This window comes from Ovis aries, chromosome 21, assembly GCF_016772045.2.
Source record: "Ovis aries strain OAR_USU_Benz2616 breed Rambouillet chromosome 21, ARS-UI_Ramb_v3.0, whole genome shotgun sequence".
Classification (NCBI taxonomy): domain Eukaryota; kingdom Metazoa; phylum Chordata; class Mammalia; order Artiodactyla; family Bovidae; genus Ovis; species Ovis aries.
In genome coordinates this window covers 16,774,530-16,800,252 of record NC_056074.1, presented here as the reverse complement: position 1 = coordinate 16,800,252, position 25,723 = coordinate 16,774,530, and the positions used below count along the sequence as shown (strand labels likewise).

Sequence of the window (25,723 nt, the reverse complement as noted above, 5' to 3'; positions counted from 1 at the left end):
GAACTGATGCTGACATTGAAGATACAATACTTTGGCCACTGGATGCAAAGAGCTGACTCACTGGAATAGACCCAAAGGCTGGAAAAATTAAGAACAGGAGAAGGGAATGACAGAGGATGAGATGGTTGGATGGCATCATAGGTCAATGGACATGAGACTGAAACAACTCCGGGAGACAGTGAAGGACAGGGAAGCTTTGTGTGCTGCAGTCCATGGGGTTAGAAAGATTCAGACATGAATGAACAACTGAGCAACAATTCTATAACATAGAACCTTCTGTATTTGCACTGAAGGGTATTCTTATTCTTCTCTAGACCTCCCTTTTCAACCTTTTTTCTAAGCTTAAGGTAATAAAATTCATATTTTCTTTCATTGGTTACCCACATTTTCTCTGTTTTAGTTATTTGTAGTGAAAAAAAAAAAAAGACTTCAGCTTCAGACTAAATTGGATTCAATTTCCACTCTATCACTTATTTGCCTTCCTTGTTGTGTGTGTGTGCGCGTGTGTGTGTGCACGCACAACGCACCCTCTGTCATGTTCGACTCTTTGCAACCCCATGGAATGTAGCCCAATCTGCCTGGCTCCTCTGTTGACAGGATTTCCCTGGAAAAAATGCTGGAGTGGGTTGCCATTTCCTTCTCCAAGGGATCTTCCTTGCCATATTCAACTGTTAAAATCCTTTCCTCTATTTGCAAAGTTTAGCTCAAATGATACCTCCTTCATGAAGACTTCCTCAAATATTTCTAAACTAAAGAGAGCTTGATGGCATTCAACTCCAATGGTTCACTTTTAAACCTCTTTAATACTGCTCTCTATTCTTGTTTGTATAGGTCTTACACCAAATTCAAATTCTGGCTTCATACGCTCTTGCTTTGTAACCTTGATAAAATCACTTATATTCTCAAAGTCTCTATTATCCAAACTCTACAATGTGGAGGAATAATCTACATATTTCTCAGGGTTATTTTGTTTATTGAATATGATAAAATACTTTCTAGGTCTAGGAGAATGTCTTGTACACAGAATATTGTGCAATTCACAATAGTTCCCTCACTCTACTGCTTCTCCTGACTGCAACTTTCTCAACTGTCACTTTTTTGTATATTACACAGCATTTCATCTTACACCTAGGTCCATATATATGTTGCCTATATTGAACTTAGTAGATGGCTACTTTTACCATCTTTGCCAATTTTAGATCACTTGTTGGTGAAGCTGGTGAGAGAAGGAATTTCTCTCGGAGGAATGGAACAGTAGCTGCCTCACATTTTCTCAAGACTAAAATATGCTCTCTTTGTCTCCACACAATTTTTTTCTTCACACTTATTCCACTGTTTGTATTTGTTCCCATTCCGATTCATAAAAAACAGAAACCAAAAAGACCTTCAGTGGCCTCAAAATATCTACTCAACAGTCATCTTTGCTGAACTTGTGCACCTTCATGATCTTCCAGATAACTGTAAATCTTTTCTCTTAAAAAGTACTCAAAACATGAGGCCAAGGTCTAAATCTACCAACAAGTTAACACACATCAAAGACTCATTGTTTAAGGCCTGTTCCTTGATCTAGGAGTAACACTTCTTATTTTTGCCTCAGGAAAAAAAAAATGCAGTCTTGGCCACATTAGTCATCTATTCATAGCCTGTAGGATGAGACTTTGGAGGAAAGGTTTTAGCAGATCATCATACAACACCGAATGCTCTGACTAAAGTCCTTAGACAGGGGCCTCTTTCACAGAAGACAGACCAGTCTATGGAATTCACATATTCCGTCACTGATGTGTAGCATCTGACCCCCAATTCTGAAAAGAAACACTAGATCCACTTATGTTTTGAGCTTCATAATGGCAAACTGGTAGTATCAACTAAGCTCAAGTGGGTATTTCTTCAAATCTTCCATGATACAACTCACCACAGTAGGGAGAAATTGATTATAGTATTATTTTTTTTTGACTGTGCAGGGTCTTTGTTGCTGTGTGTGGGCTTTCTCTAGCTGGGGCGAGTGGGGGCTGCTCTCTAGTTGCGCAGCACAGGCTTCTCATTGCAGTGGCTTCCATTGCTGCAGAGTATGGGATCTAGAGCATGCAGGCTTCCACAGTTATGGTACATGCGCTTATTTGCCATGCAGCATGTAAACTCTTCCCAGACAAGAGATTAAACCTGTGTCCCCTGGATTGGCTGGTGAATTCTTAACCACTGGACCACCGGGTAAGTCTAAAGTCACTATAGTATTAAATAAAAATGGATGGGGTAGCTTTCTAAGACATCAGAAGATATGAGCAGTTCTTCCCTAATCTATAACCAACATAATCCTAGAAAAACTATGAAGGTCAGACATGAATTGGAACCTTGTGCCAAAGGATCCTTTGAGGATCTCCAAATAAATTTTATTCAATTTCTTCCCTCTGTGGGTTATGAATTTCTACCAGTAATTATGTGCTTATTTGGGTTATTATATATTTGTGTTCTTTACCTAAGCCATTCCAACGTAGCTATTTAGTGAGAGGTGAAAACATTTTATTGGGAGTTTTACTTTAAATTAGGTAAAGCTTTGCTCCTTCCTAAAATAATTTCCTGTCCTAAACACACAATACTCTTGAAAAGCGGGAAGAATGCATGACATGTAAAAAACTGCAATTAGCCAAACTTCAGATGCTCTTGACATTCCATACCCTCAAAGACCACTCATTTTCTCTTTGACCTTGTATTCTTTCCCATCAGGTAATCCTAGATTTGTTGTTGTTATTATTTAGTCTCTAAGTTGTGTTGACTCTTTGCGACCCCATGGACTGCAGGACACAAGGTTTCCCTGTCCTTCACTATCCAAAAATCTGTCAGCTAATCACTTGCAGGCCTACATTTCAGAAATATCTCTACACTAGCTATAATTTACCAAGGCTCTTTCAGGCAAATATTATAAGGGATTAGGCAATATATCTCACTCCTATAATTAACAGAATGGCTCTTTTCCTTGCCAACCACCTCATCAGTGAAATCTAGTGTATAGAAAACAACTCATAGAAAGACTGCCTTTGAACATCACCGGAAAGGACGACATCAAATACATAGAATACTCTTAACTCAATAGAGCCATTAAAGCAGAAAGAATTGATCCCTGGATACACATTTCCCAAGCAAAATCACAATACCCGTCTGACAACAATTGGAAAGTGATACCCATTAGCAATGATAAACCCGGGTTTCCCAGAGAACCACAGAAGTCAACAGTTCAGTTCAATTGATCAGTCGTGTCTGAATCTTTGCAACCCCATGGACTGCAGCACACCAGGCTTCCCTGTCCATCACCAACTCCCGGAGCCTGCTCCAACTCATGTCCATTGAGTCGGTGATGGAGTCCAGCCATCTCATCCTCTGTCCTCCCCTTCTCCTGCCTTCAATCTTTCCCAGCATCAGGCTCTTCCAGTGAGTCGGTTCTTCAGATCAGGTGGCCAAAGTATTGGAGCTTCAGCTTCAGCATCAGTCCTTCCAATGAATATTCAGGGTTGATTTCCTTTACAATTGACTGGTTTGATCTCCTTGCAGTCCAAGGGACTCTCAAGAGTCTTCTCCAACACCACAGTTCAAAAGCATCTATTCTTCAGAATTAAGCTTTCTTTATGGTTCAGCTCTCACACCCATACATGACTGCTGGAAAAAGCATAGCTTTGACCAAACAGACTTTTGTCAATAAAGTAATGTTTCTGCTTTTTAATATGCTGCCCGCTGTTTTTTAATATGCAACATATGCTGCCTATGCTGCCTGGTTGGTTATAGCTTTTCTTCAAAGGATCAAGCATCTTTTAATTTCACGGCTGCTGGCACCATCTGCAGTGATCTTGGAGCCCCCCAAAATAGTCTCTCACTGTTTCCATTGTTTCCCCATCATTTGCCATGAAGTGATGGGACCAGATGCCATGATCTTCGTTTTTCTTTGAATGTAGAGGTTTAAGCCAGCTTTTTCACTCTTCTCTTTCACTTTAATCAAGAGGCTTCTCCATTCCTCTTTGCTTTCTGCTCTAAGGGTGGTGTCATCTGCATATCTGAGGTTATTTATATTTCTTCCAGCAGTTTTGATTCCAGCTTGTGCCTCATCCAGCCTGGCATTTTGCATGATGTACTCTGCATATAAGTTAAACAAGTAAGGTGACAATATACAGCCTTGATGTATTCCTTTCCCAATCTGGAACCAGTCCATTGTTTCATGTCCAGTTCTAACTGTTGTGTCTTGACCTGCATACAGATTTCTCAGGAGGCAGGTCAGGTGGTCTGATATTTCCATCTCTTTATGAGTTTTCCAGTTTGTTGTGATCCACACAGTCAAAGGCTTTGGTGGAGTCAATAAAGCAGAAGTAGATTTTTTTCTGGAACTCTCTTGCTTGACATCTCCAATGGATGTTGGCAATTTGATCTCTGGTTTTTCTGCCTTTTCTAAATCCCACTTGAACATCTGGAAGTTCTCAGTTCACATACTGTTGAAGCCTTCCTTGGAGAATTTTGAGCATTACTTTGCTAGCGTGTGAGATGAGTGCAATTGTGTGGTAGTTTGACCATTCTTTGGCACTGCCTTTCCTTAAGACTGGAATAAAAACTGACCTTTTCCAGTCCTGTGGCCACTGCTGAGTTTTCCAGACTTGCTGGCAAATTGAATGCAGTACTTTAACAGCTTCGTGTAATAGTTAAATGAACAGAAGTCAACAGCCGCCCCAACATCCTTGACACAAGCAAACAGCTGCATGAAGTAGCACAGCTTTCATCAAAGAGCCTTGGGCAAAGATTCTCCTCTTAAACGCCAGACTCTCCTTTGAATACTTTCATTCCTCATCTTTCTGGCCGTATTTTCTTTATTGATTTAAGCTTATATACTTTTAAAGAATTTTTTGAGGCTGCATGGGGGCTATTTTCTAGTTGCAGTGCACAAGCTTCTTATTGAGATGGCCTCATTTGTGTGGAGCATGGGCTTTAGGTCATGCGAGCTTTAGTAGTTACCGCACATGGGCTCAGTAATTGTGCCACATGGGTAGTTGCCCCAGAGCATGAGGAATGTTTCCAGGCCAGGGATCAAACCCATTTCCTCTACATCAGCAGGTGGATTCTTAACCACTGGACCATCAGGGAAGTCCTAAGGTTATACACTTTTGATTTCACCTATCATATTTCTCTTACTAAAATTAATAATTTGCTTAACTCTAAGCTTTTCTACATAATCATCACTTTAACTGTAATTAAGTTTCTCCAAGATGTTACTAGCTTAGACAATTTGAAATTTTATTAATAATGATTATTTTCATGTATGTATTTAATGATTATTTAGTGATTATTTCATGCATCTAACAATTATTCATTTAGGTACTACACTCTTCATGTAATACCTAAATGAAAAGAAACATCTCTGACCTAGAAGAAAATAAAATGTACTTTCGGTGTAATAGTTGAATGATTGTTATGACAATTCTCAAAGGAAACATACTCGAAGTTTACCAAAGTTGATAGTATTTTTCTTATATAACTCCTGTGTTCTTTAAATATGTGGCAATCAGGCTTTTTGCTGGTAACACAGGGCAGGGTTATTTAGTCTGTGGGCCTGTTAGACCGCTCCAACTGCAGGACTCTCCAAACCCTCAGTAAACCATATCTGCTTAATAAGCATATGAAGGAATAACATATTTCCTAGGAAACAGCCTTCTAAGGATATGGATCCCACCACCAGGAACTGAATAATCAGAGGTGATTTTAAAAATGTGTGTTTCACTTTGTTTGATGTGATAAATGACATAACCCAAGCCTTAGATGTACAACATAACAGTTTAAATTCCTTAGCCTGAATGCTGCTGTGCTTAGTCACTTAGTACTTTCTGACTCTTTGTGACCCCATGGTGTGTAGCCTGTCAGGCTCCTCTGTCCATGGAGATTCCTCAGGGAAGAATACTGGAGTGGGTTGCCAAGCCCTCCTCCAGGGCCTCTTCCCAACCCAGGGATCAAACCCAGGTCTCCCGCATTGTAGACAGATTCTTTATCAGCTAAGCTACCAGGGAAGCCCTTAGCCTGAGTAGTTATCAAAAATAGTGAAGCCCTGAACTTATTTTTGTTAACACCACTGCTAACACTTCATGTTGTACCAGATTAAAGATCAACTGTGGCTTGATTAGGGAAGGGTTTATTAAATGCAGTCTAAAGGACTTGAATTGCCTTCATTTTGTGGCAGTGGATGCTACTTGCAATGCAGTGTTTCAGGATATTTAACTTAAAAGTGCCATTATCTGTACATTTTCAATGACACTGACAGAGAAGAAAGGAGTGTAAGATTTACTTACTAAGCCCTAAATACTAGATAATCATTCATTCAGCAGGCATACTCTGCGTGCTCCTAAAACACAAATCCTGTTATCAAAATATTCAATTTAGTAAGAGAGATAAGACACAGAGACAAATAAAACATAAGTTTCATGACAGTTGTCACTGAAAATTATTTTGGGCTCTTAGAATTGGATTGTGGTAACAATAAGATGGTCTGGTCTGGTATTCCCCTCTCTCTAAGAGCTTTCCACTCTTTGTCATGATCCACACAATTAACGGCTCCAGTGTAAGGGAGATCAACCCTGAATATTCACTGGAAGGACTGATGCTGAAGCTCCAGTTTTGGTCATCTGATGCAGACAAACAGATAACTTCTTAGAAAAGTCCCTGATGCTGGGAAAAACTGAGGCCAGAAGAAGAAAAGGACCTCAGAGGATGAGAGGCTAGATGGATCACTGATGCAATGAATATGAACTTGGGCAAACTCCGGGAGATGGTGAGGGACAGAGAAGCCTGGTGTGCTGCAGTCCATGGCATTGCAAAGGGTCGGACATGACTGGGCAACAGGACAACAACAGTAAGATGCAATGTGCAAAAAATAGAAAGAAAGAAACAGCAAATGCACTATTTAATTTGACCACAGGATATATTAAAAATGAGAAAACTAAAGCTTAAAAAATAATCACAAGTACAATTTTCAACTAACAGGTAAACTGGAAGTGACATGTCCAGTCATTGAGCTCAACAGTGACTGAAAACTTTCAGTCATTATTGCTTCAAATATTTCTTCTGTTCTTTTCCCTCATTCTTCTCCATTTGGTTTTTTTATTACATATATGTTATGTCTTTTGTAATTGCCCCACAATTTTTGGCTATTCTGACTTGCCCTTTTTGTTCACTTTCTTCTTTGCATTTCTGTTTAGGAAGTTTCTAGACATCTTCAACGGCACTGATTTCTTCCTAATCCTTGATGAGGATGAGCCCATCAGAGGCATTCTTCATTTCTATTAAATGTTTTTGCTTTGGAAGCTTTTCATTTGATTCTTTCTTAGAGCTTCTGTTTACATCTCTCTGCTTACATTGCCTCTTTTCTTACATGTTGTCTACTTTCTTTATTAGAGCCCTTAATATAATAATCATGGTTATTTTATATTTGCTGATATATCCAAAATCTGTATTATATCTGAATCTGGAAGTGATACTTGCTTTGTCTCTTCATACTGTGCTTATTCTTTAGAATATTTTAGAATTTTTTGTTGGAAGCTGGACATGATGTAATGGATAAAAGAAACTGAGATAATCGTGCTTTTACTGTGAGCTCTTATGTGAATCTACTATGACCTGAACTATGATTAATGTTTGCTGCAGCTGTAGGTACCATAGGATAGAGTTTCCTTGTTTTATTTTGTGTCCTATCCTATTTCTGTGGTTTTCTTAAGAACTCCTTCTTAAACACAGTCTGTGTTGCAGCTTTCAGTCATAATCCACTTTTGTTATACTGAAGCCCTGTTCATGTACTGGTAAGGTATCGGGGAAGGAAAGCATTCTATAATCTTATGATTAAATCTTAATTTTTTCAGTGGGTTTGAGTCTTTGAGCTATGCCTCAGAAGCATTTCTTAGCATTTTATCTCCACCCTTACATGAGACAAAAAAAGCTAGAAGGAAATGGAGTTGGTGAATTGCCCTTCTGGTATGTTACATAAGGTTCTGCTAAAGTGGTTCCCCTTGGAAGCACTTTGTAATGGAGAACATGATGTATTGACAAAAATAAGCAAGCAAACGGGACCTAATTAAACTTAAAAGTTTTTGCACATGAAAGGAAATTCTAAGCAAGGTGAAATGACAGTTCTCAGAATGGGAGAAAATAATAGCAAACAAAACAACTGACAAAGAATCAATCTCCAAAATAAACAAGCAATTCATGCAGCTCACTACTAGAAAAATAAACAACCCAATCAAAAAGTGGGCAAAAGACCTAAACAGACATTTCTCCAGAGAAGACATACAGATGGCTAACAAACACATGAAAAGATGCTCAACATCACTCATTATTTTATTTTTTATTTTTTTTCCAGTTATCCATGTGCTTTTATTTTTATTTATTTTATTTTTATTTTTTAATTTTTAATATCTTTAATTCTTACATGCATTCCCAAACATAAACCCCCCTCCAACCTCCCTCCCCATAACATCTCTCTGGGTCATCCCCATGCACCAGCCCCAAGCATGCTGCAACCTGCGTCAGACATAGACTGGCGATTCAATTCTTACATGATAGTATACATGTTAGAATGTCATTCTCCCAAATCATCCCACCCTCTCCCTCTGAGTCCAAAGGTCCGTTATACACATCTGTGTCTCTTTCCCTGTCTTGCATACAGGGTCGTCATTGCCATCTTCCTAAATTCCATATATATGTGTTAGTATACTGTATTGGTGTTTTTCTTTCTGGCTTACTTCACTCTGTATAATTGGCTCCAGTTTCATCCATCTCATCAGAACTGATTCAAATGTATTCTTTTTTACGGCTGAGTAACACTCCATTGTGTATATGTACCACACCTTTCTTATCCATTCATCTGCTGATGGACATCTAGGTTGTTTCCACGTCCTGGCTGTTATAAACAGTGCTGCGATGAACATTGGGGCACATGTGTCTCTTTCAATTCTGGTTTCCTTGGTGTGTATGTCCAGCGGTGGGATTGCTGGGTCATAAAGTAGTTCTATTTGCAATTTTTTAAGGAATCTCCACACTGTTCTCCATAGTGGCTGTATTAGTTTGCATTCCCACCAACAGTGTAGGAGGGTTCCCTTTTCTCCACACCCTCTCCAGCATTTATTGCTTGCAGATTTTTGGATCGCAGCCATTCTGACTGGTGTGAAGTGGTACCTCACTGTGGTTTTGATTTGCATTTCTCTGATAATGAGTGATATTGAGCATCTTTTCATGTGTTTGTTAGCCATCCGTATGTCTTCTTTGGAGAAATGTCTATTTAGTTCTTTGGCCCATTTTTTGATTGGGTCGTTTATTTTTCTGGAATTGAGCTGCATAAGTTGCTTGTATATTTTTGAGATTAGTTGTTTGTCAGTTACTTCACTTGCTATTATTTTCTCCCATTCAGAAGGCTGTCTTTTCACCTTGCTTATATTTTCCTTTGTTGTATAGAAGCTTTTAATTTTAATTAGATCCCATTTGTTTATTTTTGCTTTTATTTCCAGAATTCTGGGAGGTGGATCATAGAGGATCCTGCTGTGATTTATGTCTGAGAGTGTTTTGCCTATGTTCTCCTCTAGGAGTTTTATAGTTTCTGATCTTACATTTAGATCTTTAATCCATTTTGAGTTTATTTTTGTGTGTGGTGTTAGAAAGTGATCTAGTTTCATTCTTTTACAAGTGGTTGACCAGTTTTCCCAGCACCACTTGTTAAAGAGATTGTCTTTACTCCATTGTATATTCTTGCCTCCTTTGTCAAAGATAAGGTGTCCATATGTGTCTGGATTTATCTCTGGGCTTTCTATTTTGTTCCATTGATCTATATGTCTGTCTTTGTGCCAGTACCATACTGTCTTGATGACTGTGGCTTTGTAGTAGAGCCTGAAGTCAGGTAAGTTGATTCCTCCCGTTCCATTCTTCTTTCTCAAGATTGCTTTGGCAATTCGAGGTTTTTTGTATTTCCATACAAATCTTGAAATTATTTGTTCTAGTTCTGTGAAAAATGTGGCTGGTAGCTTGATAGGGATTGCATTGAATTTGTAAATTGCTTTGGGTAGTATACTCATTTTCACTATATTGATTCTTCCGATCCATGAACATGGTATATTTCTCCATCTATTAGTGTCCTCTTTGATTTCTTTCATCAGTGTTTTATAGTTTTCTATATATAGGTCTTTAGTTTCTTTAGGTAGATATATTCCTAAGTATTTTATTCTTTTTTTTGCAATGGTGAATGGAATTGTTTCCTTAATTTCTTTTTCTACTTTCTCATTATTTGTGTATAGGAATGCAAGGGATTTCTGTGTGTTGATTTTCTATCCTGCAACTTTACTATATTCATTGAGGAGCTCTAGTAATTTTCTGGTGGAGTCTTTAGGGTTTTCCATGTAGAGGATCATGTCATCTGCAAACAGTGAGAGTTTGACTTCTTCTTTTCCAATTTGGATTCCTTTTATTTCTTTTTCTGCTCTGATTGCTGTGGCCAAAACTTCCAGAACTATGTTGAATAGTAGCGGTGAAAGTGGACACCCTTGTCTTGTTCCTGACTTTAGGGGAAATGCTTTCAATTTTTCACCATTGAGGATAATGTTTGCTGCGGGTTTGTCATAGATAGCTTTTATTATGTTGAGGTATGTTCCTTCTATTCCTGCTTTCTGGAGAGTTTTTATCATAAATAGATGTTGAATTTTGTCAAAGGCCTTCTCTGCATCTATTGAGATAATCATATGGTTTTTATTTTTCAATCTGTTAGTGTGGTGAATTACATTGATTGATTTGCGGATATTGAAGAATCCTTGCATCCCTGGGATAAAGCCCACTTGGTCATGGTGTATGATCTTTTTAATGTGTTGTTGGATTCTGATTGCTAGAATTTTGTTGAGGATTTCTGCATCTATGTTCATCAGTGATACTGGCCTGTAGTTTTCTTTCCTTGTGACATCTTTGTCAGGTTTTGGAATTAGGGTGATGGTGGCCTCATAGAATGAGTTTGGAAGTTTACCTTCCTCTGCAATTTCTGGAAGAGTTTGAGGAGGATAGGTGTTAGCTCTTCTCGAAATTTTTGGGAGAATTCAGCTGTGAAGCCATCTGGACCTGGGCTTTTGTTTGCTGGAAGACTTCTGATTACAGTTTCAATTTCCGTGCTTGTGATGGGTCTGTTAAGATTTTCTATTTCTTCCTGGTTCAGTTTTGGAAAATTGTACTTTTCTAAGAATTTGTCCATTTCTTCCACGTTGTCCATTTTATTGGCATACAACTGCTGATAGTAGTCTCTTATGATCCTTTGTATTTCTGTGTTGTCTGTTGTGATCTCTCCATTTTCATTTCTAATTTTATTGATTTGATTTTTCTCTCTTTGCTTCTTGATGAGTCTGGCTAATGGTGTGTCAATTTTATTTATCCTTTCAAAGAACCAGCTTTTGGCTTTGTTGATTTTTGCTATGGTCTCTTTTGTTTCTTTTGCATTTATTTCTGCCCTAATTTTTAAGATTTCTTTCCTTCTACTAACTCTGGGGTTCTCCAACTCTTCCTTTTCTAGTTGCTTTAGTTGTAGAGTTAGGTTATTTATTTGATTTTTTCTTGTTTCTTGAGGTATGCCTGTATTGCTATGAACTTTCCTCTTAGCACTGTTTTTATAGTGTCCCACAGGTTTTGGGTTGTTGTGTTTTCATTTTCATTAGTTTCTATGCATATTTTGATTTCTTTTTTGATTTCTTCTGTGATTTGTTGGTTATTCAGAAGTGTGTTGTTCATCCTCCATATGTTGGAATTTTTAATAGTTTTTCTCCTGTAATTGAGATCTAATCTTAATGCATTATGGTCAGAAAAGATGCTTGGAATGATTTCGATTTTTTTGAATTTATCAAGTTTAGATTTATGGCCCAGGATGTGATCTATCCTGGAGAAGGTTCCATGAGCACTTGAAAAAAACGTGAAATTCATTGTTTTGGGGTGAAATGTCCTATAGATATCAATTAGGTCTAACTGATCTAATGTATCATTTAAAGTTTGTATTTCTTTGTTAATTTTCTGTTTAGTTGATCTGTCCATAGGTGTGAGTGGGGTATTAAAGTCTCCCACTATTATTGTGTTATTGTTGATTTCCCCTTTCATACTTGTTAGCATTTGTCTTACATATTGCGGTGCTCCTATATTGGGTGCATATATATTTATAATTGTTATATCTTCTTCTTGGATTGTTCCTTTGATCATTATGTAGTGGCCTTCTTTGTCTCTTTTTACAGCCTTTGTTTTAAAGTCTATTTTATCGGATATGAGTATTGCCACTCCTGCTTTCTTTTGGTCTCTATTTGCGTGGTATATCTTTTTCCAGCCCTTCACTTTCAGTCTGTATGTGTCCCTTGTTTTGAGGTGGGTCTCTTGTAAGCAGCATATAGAGGGGTCTTGTTTTTGTATCCATTCAGCCAGTCTTTGTCTTTTGGTTGGGGCGTTCAACCCATTTATGTTTAAGGTAATTATTGATAAGTATGATCCCGTTACCATTTATTTATTGTTTTGGGTTCGGGTTTATACACCCTTTCGTGTTTCCTGTCTAGAGGATATCCTTTAGAATTTGTTGGAGAGCTGGTTTGGTGGTGCTGAATTCTCTCAGCTTTTGCTTGTCTGTAAAGCTTTTGATTTCTCCTTCGTATTTGAATGAGATCCTTGCTGGGTACAGTAATCTGGGATGTAGGTTATTGTCTTTCATCACTTTAAGTATGTCTTGCCATTCCCTCCTGGCCTGAAGAGTTTCTATTGAAAGATCAGCTGTTATCCTTATGGGAATCCCCTTGTGTGTTATTTGTTGTTTTTCCCTTGCTGCTTTTAATATTTGTTCTTTGTGTTTGATCTTTGTTAATTTGATTAATATGTGTCTTGGGGTGTTTCGCCTTGGGTTTATCCTATTTGGAACTCTCTGTGTTTCTTGGACTTGGGTGATTATTTCCTTCCCCGTTTTAGGGAAGTTTTCAACTATTATCTCCTCAAGGATTTTCTCATGATCTTTCTTTCCGTCTTCTTCTTCTGGGACTCCTATAATTCGTATGTTGGAGCGTTTCATATTATCCTGGAGGTCTCTGAGATTGTCCTCGTTTCTTGTAATTCATTTTTCTTGTTTCCTCTCTGATTCATTTATTTCTACCATTCTATCTTCTACTTCACTAATCCTATCTTCTGCCTCCGTTATTCTACTATTTGTTGCCTCCAGAGTGTTTCTGATCTCATTTATTGCGTTATTCATTATATTTGGACTCTTTTTTTATTTCTTCTAGGTCCTTGTTAAACCTTTCTTGCATCTTCTCAATCCTTGTCTCTAGGCTATTTATCTGTGTTTCCATTTTGATTTCAAGATTTTGGATCATTTTCACTATCAATATTCGGAATTCCTTCTCTGGTAGGTTCCCTACTTCTTCCTCTTTTGTTTGGTTTGGTGGGCAACTCTCCTGTTCCTTTGCCTGCTGAGTATTCCTCTGTCTCTTCATTTTGGTTATATTGCTGCGTTTGGGGTGGCCTTTTTATATTCTGGTAATTTGTGGAGTTCTCTTTATTATGGAGCTTCCTCCACTTTGGGTGGGGTTCTATCAGTGGCTTGTCAAGGTTTCCTGGTTAGGGAGGCTTGTGTTGGAGTTTTGGTGGATGGAGCTGGGTTTCTTCTCTCTGGAGTGCAGTGGAGTGACCCGTAATGGGTTATGAGACATCAAAGGTTTTGGGATAATTTTGAGCTGCCTGTATATTGAAGCTCAGGGGAGTGTTCCTGTGTTGCTGGAGAATTTGTGTCGTATGTCTTGTTTTGGAACTTGTTGGCCCTTGGGTGGAGCTTGGTTTCGGTGTAGGTATGAAGGCATTTGATGAGCTCCTATTGCTTAATGTTCCCTGAATTCAAGAGTTCTCTAATGTTTTCAGGCTTTGGATTTAAGCTTCCTGCTTCTGGTTTTCAGTTTTATTTTTACAGTAGCCTCTAGACTTCTCCATCTATACAGCACCGATGATAAAACATCTAGGTTAAAGATGAAAAGTTTCTCCACATTGAGGGACACCCAGAGAGGTTCACTGAGTTACAAGGAGAAGAGAAGATGGAGGGGGTAGTTAGAGGTAACTGGAATGAGATGCAGTGAGATCAAAAGAGGAGAGAGCAAGCTAGCCAGTAGTCACTTCCTTATGTGCGCTCTATAGTCTGGACCACTCAGAGGTATTTACAGAGTTATACGGGGAATAGGAGAGGGAGGAAGTAGACAGAGGTGACCAGGAGGATAAGAGAGAGGAATGAGTAGGAGAGAGACAAATCCTGCCAGTAACCAGTTCCTTAGGTGTTCTCTACCGTCTGGAACACACAGAGATTCAGAGTTGGATAGAGAAGAGATGGGGGAGAAAAGAGACAGAGGCCACCTGGTGGAGAAAAAGGAGAGTCCAGAGGAGGAGAGAGTGGTCAAGCCAGTAATCTCGCTCTCAGGTAAACTTGGGTAGTAAAGTTTGGGTTTTTAAATCTACAAAATTGACAACAAAAACCTAAGAGCAAAGATTAAAAATCTAGAGTAGAGGTTGGATTTTCAAAGATACAATATTAAAGAAAAGCAGAAGGAAAAAGGAAGAAAGAAAAAAAAGAGTTATTAAGAACAAACAAAAAAACAAACAAACAAAAAAACACCAACAACCATCCAAAGAGTATATATGGTGTTTGCCTTAAAAAAAAAAAAAAAGTCTTTTTTTTTAAATAGTAATAATAGGTTATAGAAATAAAAATTAGAGGAGAAATAGAAGACTTAACAATTTTTAAAAAAGCTAGAAAAAAAAAGAAAAAACAAAAAAGCAAAAAGCAAAAAAAAAAAAGGAATGATTTTAAAAATATTAAAAATATACCTGGCCCTTCTCTGATGTTATGGGCCGTGTGGGCTCACTTCCAAGGTGGTTCCCTCTGTTTAACTTCTTCTGTTTGCTGGTTTTTAGGCTCACTAGTTCAGTCGCGCTGTGGGGAGGGGGGATGCTGCAAACAAATAGCACTGTCATGTGCACACAGTATCTCTGCTCCGCTTGACCTGTCCTTTCTTGCGGTGCACAAACCGCTCCGGCTCTACGATGCTCAGCCGGGAACCGTCTGGGGTCGGCCCTAGGCTGCGTGCACTTCCCCGGTCCAAGCCGCTCAGGTTCGGCCCTCAGGCAGCCCTCAGAGGCACAAATGCTGCTGGGACTGCGCTTTGTGCCCTTCCCAGGTCCGAGTAGCTCAGGAGTTTGGCGAGCGCGATCGCTGCGGCTTGTCACCTTTCCCGCCGCTGCTGCTCAGCTCTCTGGGTGGACCGCTGGCGCACCCCGCGAGGCAGACTGTGCCTGTCCAGCACCCCCAGAAGTCTTAGCAAAGGAGCCTGCTTGCAGTTAGGTAAGTAAAGTCTCTCCGGGTCTGCAATTGCCCCTTTCCAGTCCTTACGGCTCTGGCTGCCTGTCCCCAGCGGGGAATGGTCTGCAGCCGGCTTTTTCCATTCCGTCCTTTGTTCTGTGCTCGGTCCTGGCGGTATCTTATGTTCGAGCTTTTCGCATGGTAGCTATCCCAGTCTGGTTTGCTAGCCCAGGTTAGATCATTCTGGTTGCGTGTGGGGCATTCCTGCCTGATTCTTGCAAAGCACTGCAGCCCGCGCCTCCCGTGTGCCCCCACTTCCCAATGGCGGATGCAGGCGTCTGTGCTGCTTTTCCGCTGGGGGAGTTACTGGTGGGCTTGTAATCTGCTGGGTTTAATTATTTATCTATTTTTCCTTCCTGTTATGTTGCCCTCTGTGTTTCCAAGGCTCGCCACAGACTCGGCAGGGAGAGTGTTTCCTGGTGTTTGGAAACCTCTCTTCTTAAAATTCCCTTCCCAGGACGGAGCTCCCTCCCCACCTCCTTTGTCTCCTTTTTCGCCTTTTATATTTTTTCCTACCTATTTTTGAAGACAATGGTCTGCTTTTCTGGTTGCCTGATGTCCTCTGCCAGCCTACAGAAGTTGTTTTGTGGAGTTTGCTCGGCGTTGAAATGTTCTTTAGAGGAATTTGTGAGGGAGAGAGTGATCTTCCCGTCCTATTCCTCCGCCATCTTTCCCTCCCCTCTCACATCACTCATTATTTTAGAAATGCAAATCAAAATCACAATGAGGTATCATCTCATGCAAGTCAGAATGGCCATCATCAAAATGTCTATAGACAATAAATGCTAGCGAGGGTATGGAGAAAAGGGAACCCTCTTAAACTGTTGGTAGGCATGCAAACTAATACAATCGCTATGGAGAAGAGTATGGAGATTCCTTAAAAAACTAGGAATAAAACCACCATAGGACCCAGCAATCCCACTACTGGGCATATACCCCAAGGAAACCATACCCTTGTGTTTAATGCAGCACTATTTACAATAGCTAGGACATGGAAGCAACCTACGTGTCCGTCGGCAGGTAATGGGTAAGGAAGTTATGGTGCATGGATGCTGAGTCGCTTCAGTCATGTCCATCTCTGTGCAAGACTATGAACTACAGCTTGCCAGGCTCCTCTGTCCATGGAATTTTCCAGGCAAGAATGCTATAGTGGATTGCCATTCTCTCCTCCAGGGGATCTTCCTGACCCAGGGATTGAACCTACATCTATTACATCTAACCTGCATTGGCAGGCAGGTTGTTTACCACTAGCAGCACCTGGGAAACACAAGGCAGCTGTGGTACATATGCACAATGGAATATTACTAAGTTATGAAAAGAAACACATTTGAGTCAGTTCTAATGAGGTGGATGAACCCTGAGCCTATTATACCGAGTCAAGTAAGTCAGAAAGAGAACAATAAATGTCATATATTAACACTTATATATGGAATCTAGAAAGATGGTACCAACATTCCTACATGTAGGACACCGAAGAAGGCACAGACATAAAGAACAGACTTTTGGACTCAGTGGGAGAACGAGAGGGTGGGATGATTTGAAGGAATACCATTGAAACATACATTACCATATGCAAACAGATAGTCAGTGGGAGTTTGATTTATAACACGGGGTACACAAAGCTGGTGCTCTGTGACAAACTGGAGAGCTGGGGTGGGGAAGGAGGTGGGAGGGGGGTTCAGGATGGAAGGGACACGTGTGTCCCTACGGCTGATTCATACTGATGTATGGCAAAAAAACATCATAATATTGTAAAGTAATTATTCTGCAATTTAAAAAAAAATTTTTTTAAGAGCTACTTTATCCTCCTCCAGCCCAAAACAGGAGAGGGTTTTTTGTTTGTTTTTCATCACTCTTAAAAACAAGAATCTGATGGAGCTCCTAGAAGGAAAAGCCATAAAAGTATGGGGGCCTCTATAAAATTAGGCCTGCAAGAGTTTTCAAGTCTCAAGACAGTCCACAGTCAGCCTCCAGTAATTATTCAAAATGACCTCCTAGGTAAACTACTTATACCTGCTGCTGGCTCCAGTGGCTTCTACTTCTGGAAACTTGATTTTGATTGATTCTCTACTCATCTGTCTCTCCAGATTTCAGATGGCTGATTTGCCTTGTGACTTCATTTCTCAGACAGGTCTAAGAGTCATTTATTTTCAAGTTGGCTTTTATCTCTTGTTTTAAGGATAGGATTGACAACTTCCAAGCTCTTTGTATGTCAAAGTGGAAACCAGAAGTCCTCTCTGACTAGATTAAGGTTTTGGGGATTTGTTTTTTCTGTAAATATTAACCTTGTATTCATGTCCAAATTAAACTCAGTTCTTAGATATTGCTATAGATTCCCAGGGATATTATACAATCAGGTCCTCTGCAAACAGAAATAGTTTTATTTCTTCCTTTCCAACAGCTATGCCTATTTACTCCCTATTTTACTGGTGATGACTCAATATAATGTTGAATTGATTGCTAAGATAACCTCTGTTTTTCCAAGTCTTATGGAAAATGAATTAATTTAGTCTTTCACCATTAGTATAATGACAGCTATAAGTATACAACAGATTACCTCTAGCAAGTTAAAAAAGTTTCTATTTTTAATATACACAGGTGTTTTTTTAAGAACAGAGTTGAATTTTATCAAATGATCTTTCTGCATGTATTGAGATTATATGACTTTCTTCTTTGTGTATATTAACATGATAAAAAAATTATTCATTTTTAAACTGTAAACACCAACCTTGCATTGTCATGGAAAAAATACCTTTGATCAATATATGTTCTGCTTTTTACATATTGTTGGAATTTTTGAGGATATTTCTATGTATATTCATGAGGGGTATCAGTCTTTAGATTTCTTAAAATGCCTTTTTATATATTTGTTATCAGAGAAATACTGGGCTTATCTAATTTACACAGGGAATTATCCTCTCTTGTTGGATTTTCTAGAAGATACTTATGGAATCAGTATAATTTTTTTTTTTCTTCTACACATGGTAGAATTCACCAGTGAGCACAAGTGCACCTGGAATTTTCTGTTGGAAGTTTTTACACAGTTTCTTTAATAGACATATAACACGGTTTAGGTTATATATTTCTTATTGAGTTATTCAAAAGATAAAAATTTGTATTTTAAGGCAGGAAAAGAAAATTTAAGGATAAAGTGCTCTTTCCTGGGCCTCCTTCCCCCCACCCCACTCCCTTAACATACAGTGTGCCTCTGCCTTGTACATCAACCAGATCCCTCAAAGGTGGGAATGCCTGCTCAGCTGTAAAGATATTTTGCTTTTCTTCTGATGTTACCAATGTAACTTCTTAGAAGATTTGTTTTCTTTCTCAACTCTGTAAGAGTTCACAGTGACTTGCTACTCACTTTATATGTGCTTATGTGGACTATTTATCTTTGTGGAATTTACGTAAAATGTCAGCATGTCATTTTGATGTGTGATCATCTCTCTCATAAACATATATGATTGTCTCTTCAAAGTCAACCACTGCAACAGTTCTCAGAGCTTCTGAGAGTCTGTCTCCGGGGTTATAATCTTCAGTTCAATTCAGTCGCTCAGTCGTGTCCGACTCTTTGCAACCCCATGAATTACAGCTCGCCAGGCCTCCCTGTCCATCACCAATTCCCGGAGTTCACTCAAACTCATGTCCATCGAGTCGGTGATGCCATCCAGCCATCTCAACCTCAGTCGTCCCATTCTCCTCCTGCCCCCAATCCCTCCCAGCATCAGAGTCTTTTCCAATGAGTCAACTCTTCACATGAGGTGGCCAAAGAATTGGAGTTTCAGCTTTAGCACCTTTCCTTCCAAAGAGCACCCAGGACTGATCTCCTTTAGAATGGACTGGTTGGATCTCCTTGCAGTCCAAGGGATGCTCAAGAGTCTTCTCCAACACCACAGTTCAAAAGCATCAATTCTTCAGTGCTCAGCTTTCTCCACAGTCCAACTGTCACATCCATACATGACCACTGGAAAAACCATAGCCTTGACTAGATGGACCTTTGTTGGCAAAGTAATGTCTCTGCTTTTCAATATTCTATCTAAGTTGGTCATAACTTTCCTTCCAAGGAGTAAGCATCTTTTAATTTCATGGCTGCAGTCACCATCTACAGTGATTTGGGAGCCCAAAAAAATAAAGTCTGACACTGTTTCCCCATCTATTTCCCATGAAGTGATGGGACCAGATGCCGTGATCTTCATTTTCTGAATGTTGAGCTTTAAGCCAACTTTTAAACTCTCCTCTTGCACTTTCATCAAGAGGCTTTTTAGTTCCTCTTCATTTTCTGCCATAAGGGTGGTATCATCTGTATATCTGAGATTATTGATATTTCTCCCAGCAATCTTGATTCCAGCTTATGCTTCCTCCAGTCCAGCATTTCTCATGATGTACTCTGCATAGAAGTTAAATAAGCAGGGTGACAATAGACAGCCTTGACATACTCCTTTTCCTATTTGGAACCAGTCTGTTGTTCCATGCCCAGTTCTAACTGTTACTTCCTGACCTGCATACAGACTTCTCAAGAGCCAAGTCAGGTGGTCTGGTATTCCCATCTCTTTCAGAATTTTCCACAGTTGATTGTGATCCACACAGTCAAAGGCTTTGGCATAGTCAATAAAGCAGAAATAGATGTTTTTCTGGAACTCTCTTGCTTTTTCCATGATCCAGCAGATGTTGGCAATTTGATCTCTGGTTCCTCTGCCTTTTCTAAAACCAGCTTGAACATCTGGAAGTTCACGGTTCACATATTGCTGAAGCCTGTCTTGGAAAATTTTGAGCATTACTTTACTAGCATGTGAGATGAGTGCAATTGTGCGATAGTTTGACTCAAATAAAATTCTTTTTTTTTTAAACTTGATTGTTAATTGAATTTTCATGATACAGAGAACTGTTCTATTTCATCTAAACTAACAGATTTATGTGCACGGTCTTGTTCCTAGACTATAGTATGCAAAGGGCTCTCCAGGAATATAAAGACCCGATTTATAGAGTTTGCCAACTTTTGTTACTTAAATACTACAACCATGCCCAATTTCATAACTGGACTACCAACTGGTTCTGAAAGATCTGAAATGTAATATTTTGTTGTTGTGAGCCAATGTGAGCCAGCTCCACTGTTCACTTTATTACCTTTGGTAATGGCTAGAGGGTCTGTACTAAAGCACATTCTTTCCTTTCCAGTATTGGAATTTTGTGTGTTTCCTCTTTTCGTCTTAGTCAGTTGACCAGATGTTTATCAATTTTATTGATCTCTTTAAAGAATACAGTTTTGTTTCATTTATGTTTTCTTTTTCTCTGTTCCCATTTCACTGATTCATGCCGTTTATTCTATTTTCTCTTCTGCTTACTACAAGTTAAATTTGACCCTCTTTTTCTAGCTTATCAAAGAGGAAGCTTAGATTTTTGACTGAGATTCTTCTTTCCTAATATAAACAGATAATCCTAGGAGTTTTTCTCTAATCACTGTCGTAGTTGCATTCCACCAAATTTTTTAAATATTTTATTTATTTTTGGCTGTGCTGCATCTTCATTGCTCAATGCACGCGCCTTCTCTAATTGCAACAAAGGGGGGCTAATCTTCCTTGCAGTGCACAAGCTTCTCGTTGCAGTGGCTTTCCATTGTCAAGCACAGGCTCTAGGCATGCAGGCTTCAGTAGCTACAGCACATGGGCTCAGCAGTTATGGCAAATACGGCTTAGCTGTTCCAGGGCATGTGGGATCTTCTCAGACCAGGGATCATACCTGGGTTCCCTGCACTGGTAACTGGACCACCAGGGGAGTCCCAATGTTGTATTTTTTTTACATTCAATTCAAAATATAGCTAATATTCTGAGACTTCCCACTTTCTCTATGGGTTGTTTAGAGGTGTTTCTGTGTGTTTTAATTTTGGGAATTTTTCAGTTCTTAAAAAAGACCAAACCCAAATTCTGGAGCTTAAGAACCCAACAAATATAATGAAGAATGCATGAGAAAATCTTTGAAATAGAACAAATCAAATGAAAGAATAAATGACCTGGAAGAAAGGAAGCTACAAATGTTTTAGGTGGAAGAGGAGAGAGAACTAAGATGTTTTTAAAAGTGAAGAAACATTATCACATTTATTAGGACAGCCAAAATACAGATAATGGGTGTACCTACCAAAATAAGAGAAGGATAAGGTGACACCGCATTTATGTAAAGAAATAATAGCTGGGGACTTCCCAAACCTGGGCAAAAACCTGGACAAATCCAGGTACAAATCCACAAAGCTAATAGATCACCTCATCTCAGTGTAAAATGACCTTCTCCAAGACACATTATAATCAAGGTGTCAGGGTGAGTGATAAATAAAGGACACCAGGGGTGGGGTGGAATTAAGTATTGCCCATAGGAACCCCCCATTAGACTACCATCAACAACTCGATAGGCCAGGAAAGAGTGGAACAACATACTTAAAGTACTGAAAGATTTAAAAATGCTTGCCTAGAATACTCTAACAAATGATCATCTAACAAAGTTACTCTTTAGATATGAAGGAGATATTCAGGCTCTCCCAGACAAATAAAGCTGAAAGAGTTCTTCACCACTAAATCTGCCTTACAAGAAATGCTGACAGGAGCTCTTCCACCTGAAATGAGAAGATAAAAGTATACACAGCTCTCAGTTAAGGAGAAAACCGTAACTCTAGTTTAGAATAAAGTGGTAAACACTAAACATAAAGACTAAAGGAAAGAACTTTGAAAATAACTATAGCTACCACAACGTGCAACAAACTCACAGAATAAAGTGACAGAATTTCTACAGTAAAAATATAAAAAGGAAGGACAGCAAATTAAGATAAATTACTATCAACAGGAAAATACCTATTCAAACTATGAGAAAGATTTTATATGCAAACCTCATAGTACTCAGAAAACAAAAATCTAGAGCACAGACAGCAAACATAAAGAGGAAAACTGAGCAAACAAGCATGGAAAATCACCAATTAAAAAGACAGAAGCACAAGAAAAAAGAAACAATGGAGATATGAAACAGTCAAAAGACAAAAGATAAATAAACAGTAGTATGTTCTTACATATCAACAATCATCTGAGATGTAAATGGATTGAACTCACCAAATCAAAAGGCACAGGGTTGTGGGGTGGATTAAAAATCAAGACTGAACTACACGGTGTCTTCAGGACACTTGTTTCAATTCTAAAAATACATACAGACTCAAAATGAAAGAACTGAAGATGATATTCCAAGCGAATGGTAAATAAAAGAAAGCAGATATAGTCATACTTACGCCCCCCAAAATAAATCTCAAGGCAAAATGATAACAAGGTACAAAGAAAGTCATGATGTAATGATAAAAGGGTAAAAACATCAAGAAGGCATAACATAATAAATACTGGGGTGGCCAAAAGGTTCATTGGTCTTTTCCCATAAGATGGCTCTAGAAGCAATTAGCTGTCTTTAACTTCATTTGAAATAATTTTCTTAGGTTCTATTGTGACTGCTGTCATATTGGTGTGTATTTTTTAAAAACAAAAATTGGCGAATTTTTGTGTGGCTATTTTATTTTTAATCCATCATAATAACTTTTTTAAAATATAAATTTATTTATTTTAATTGGAGGTTAATTACTTTACAATATTGTATTGGTTTTGCCATACATCAACATGAATCCACCACAGGTATACACGTGTTCCCCATCCTGAACACCCCTCCTTCCTCCCTCCCCGTACCATCCCTCTGGGTCATCTCACTGTACCGGCCCCAAGCATCCAGTATCATGCATCGAACCTAGACTGATGATTCATTTCATATATGATGTTATACATGTTTCAATGCCATTCTCCCAAATCATCCCACCCTCTCCCTCTCCTACAGAGTCCAAAAGACTGTTCTATACATCTGTGTCTCTTTTGCTGTCTCGCATACAGGGTTATCATTACCATCTTTCTAACTTTTAAAAATTGTGCTGTTTTCTGCCACATAGCAGCATGAATTAGCCATAGGTATTACATATGTCTCCTCCCTCATGAACCTCCCTTCCACCTCTCACCCCATCCCATCCCTCTATGTTGTTACAGAGCACCAGATCTGAGTTCCCTGAATCATGCATCAATTGTGTAGCCATTTTAATATGGAAGATGGAATCAAAAAAGCAAAATTTTCAGCATATTATACTTTTATTATTTCAAGAAAGGCAAAAGCACAACTGAAACATGCCCCCAAAAATGCGCAGTGTATGGAGAAAGTGCTGTGACTGATGGAACATGTCAAAAGTGGTTTGTGAAATTTAGTGCTGGACATTTCTCACTGGACTGGAGACTAGTTGAAATTGATAGCAATCAAATCAAGACATTAATTAGGAAAAAAGTTACACCACAAAGTGATAGCCAACATACTCAAACTATCCATCAAGCACTCAAAATCATTTTCACTAACTTGATTATGTTTATTGCTTTGATGCTTGGGTTCTACATAAGTGATGTGAAAAAGATCTTCTTGAAAATATTTCATGCAACTCTCTACCTAAACATAACAAAAAACATTCCCTAAAACCAATTGTGATGGATGATGAAAAGTGGATACTGTACAATAATGTGCAATGGAAGAGATCAAGCACAAGCAAAATGAACCACCATCATACACACCAAAGGCTGGTGCTCACCCATAGAAAGTGATGTTGTATATATAGTGGGATTGGAAGAGTCCTCCAATATGAGCTTCTTCGGGAAAAGCAAACAATAAATTCCAATGAGCACTGCTCTCAGCTAGACTAACTGGAAGCAACATTCAATGAAAGGCATCCAGAATTAGTCAACAGAAAATAATCTTCCAACAGGGTAGCATAAGTCTGCATGTTTATTTGATGATCAGACAAAGACTGTTACAGGCTGGCTGGCAACTTCTGATTCAACTGCATATTCACCAGACATTGCGTCTTTGGATTTCCATTGATTTTGGTCTTCACAAAATTCTTTTAGTGGAAAAAAATTCAATTCCCTGAAAGACTGTTCAAAAAGATGAAAAGTTTTGGAAGACAGAATTATAAAGTTGCCAGAAAAATGGCAAACGGTAGTGGGACAAAAAGGTCAATATGGTGGTGTTCGATATACATCTTGGTAAAAATGAAAAATGCGTGTTTCATTCTTACTTAATAACTGAAGGAGCTTTTTGGCCAACCCAGTATTTAGCAACTCGTTCTCACCACCTCTCTGAATTCAGGTATACATTCTTTTTACTGAGTCACTATGTTACAGGGCAATGCAGTCACCTACATAAACTGAATAGAAATATGCCCCCCTTTACACTGGGATATAACTGGAAAAATTGTGTTGTCAACATCATATCTGAAGATCATATTTGAGAGTACATGTCATTCAATCTGACATGACAAGCCCCCAGTCCCCACTAAGGATACACATACAATTGGTATTTGGAACCAATGCCTATGCACCTTTGTAGGCAAACTGTATGGTTTCCCTTTTGCACACTGTCTCAGCATTACAGGAGGTAAGAAAGATCAATGATGAGCAGGAAAAGAAGAGAGAAACTTGCCCGTATTTGTAGCTATACCTGTGAAAACTGGTTCAAGTGAACTTCCAACTTTTAAAGTAGTCGTGAGAAAAAGAGCTCTGGAATGATAGGGACTATTAAAAGAGAAATTCTAGATTCTCTATATACTCTCTAGACAGAACCTCATTAATAGCCTTAGTAGTTGTTTAACAAAATCTGACTCTAGATTTGCTAATTATACAAGGAACTTTATGTGTGTTAACTGACCCTTTTAACTGCACTGATGTAAATCAATTGAGCCAAATAATATAAAATCACAACAATAGAGCCAAACAATACAAAATTACAACAAGACCAGCCTCTAAACAATCTACAGAGTTTATTTATGATCACAAGAGAGGGCCTAAATTATTCAAAACTCAGAATTAAGACTTGTTGAACCCTCCAGCATCAGGGTGGCACTTTTTCTTACCAGGCACACCTAAGTGTCATTGGATTCTTAGGGGAATGTACCTTTCTTTGAATTACTTACTATTAATTAGGGACAGATACTATAAAGTTAGATGTTGACTTCGATAAAACAGGAAAATATTTTTGTCCAGTCAAGATGCAAGTGAGTTTTGATAGAGAACTCAAAGTAAACTTTATTGTCACAGAGTATATTAACCAAAACAATACACTAGATTTGTATCCAACTTAGCAATGTAATTTCAGCATTACTTTGTTTTACTTACTTGCATGTTGGCTTCTCACTTCTCTTTTGAGTGGGTTTTGTCATCCTATTTGTTCCTATATTAATGTGTTAGTTAAAACTTATACCCTGCTTACTATCTATATGATTGAGAA

The 25,723-nt window shown here is 38.7% G+C and overlaps 1 protein-coding gene across 1 annotated transcript in view; it reads right to left on the bottom strand.

Moving 5' to 3' along the window:
* LOC101117804 (glycerophosphodiester phosphodiesterase domain-containing protein 4-like) overlaps positions 1-25,723 on the bottom strand; it is a 112,347-nt gene that overhangs the window by 46,710 nt on the left and 39,914 nt on the right. The gene's annotated exons all lie outside the window — the stretch shown is intronic.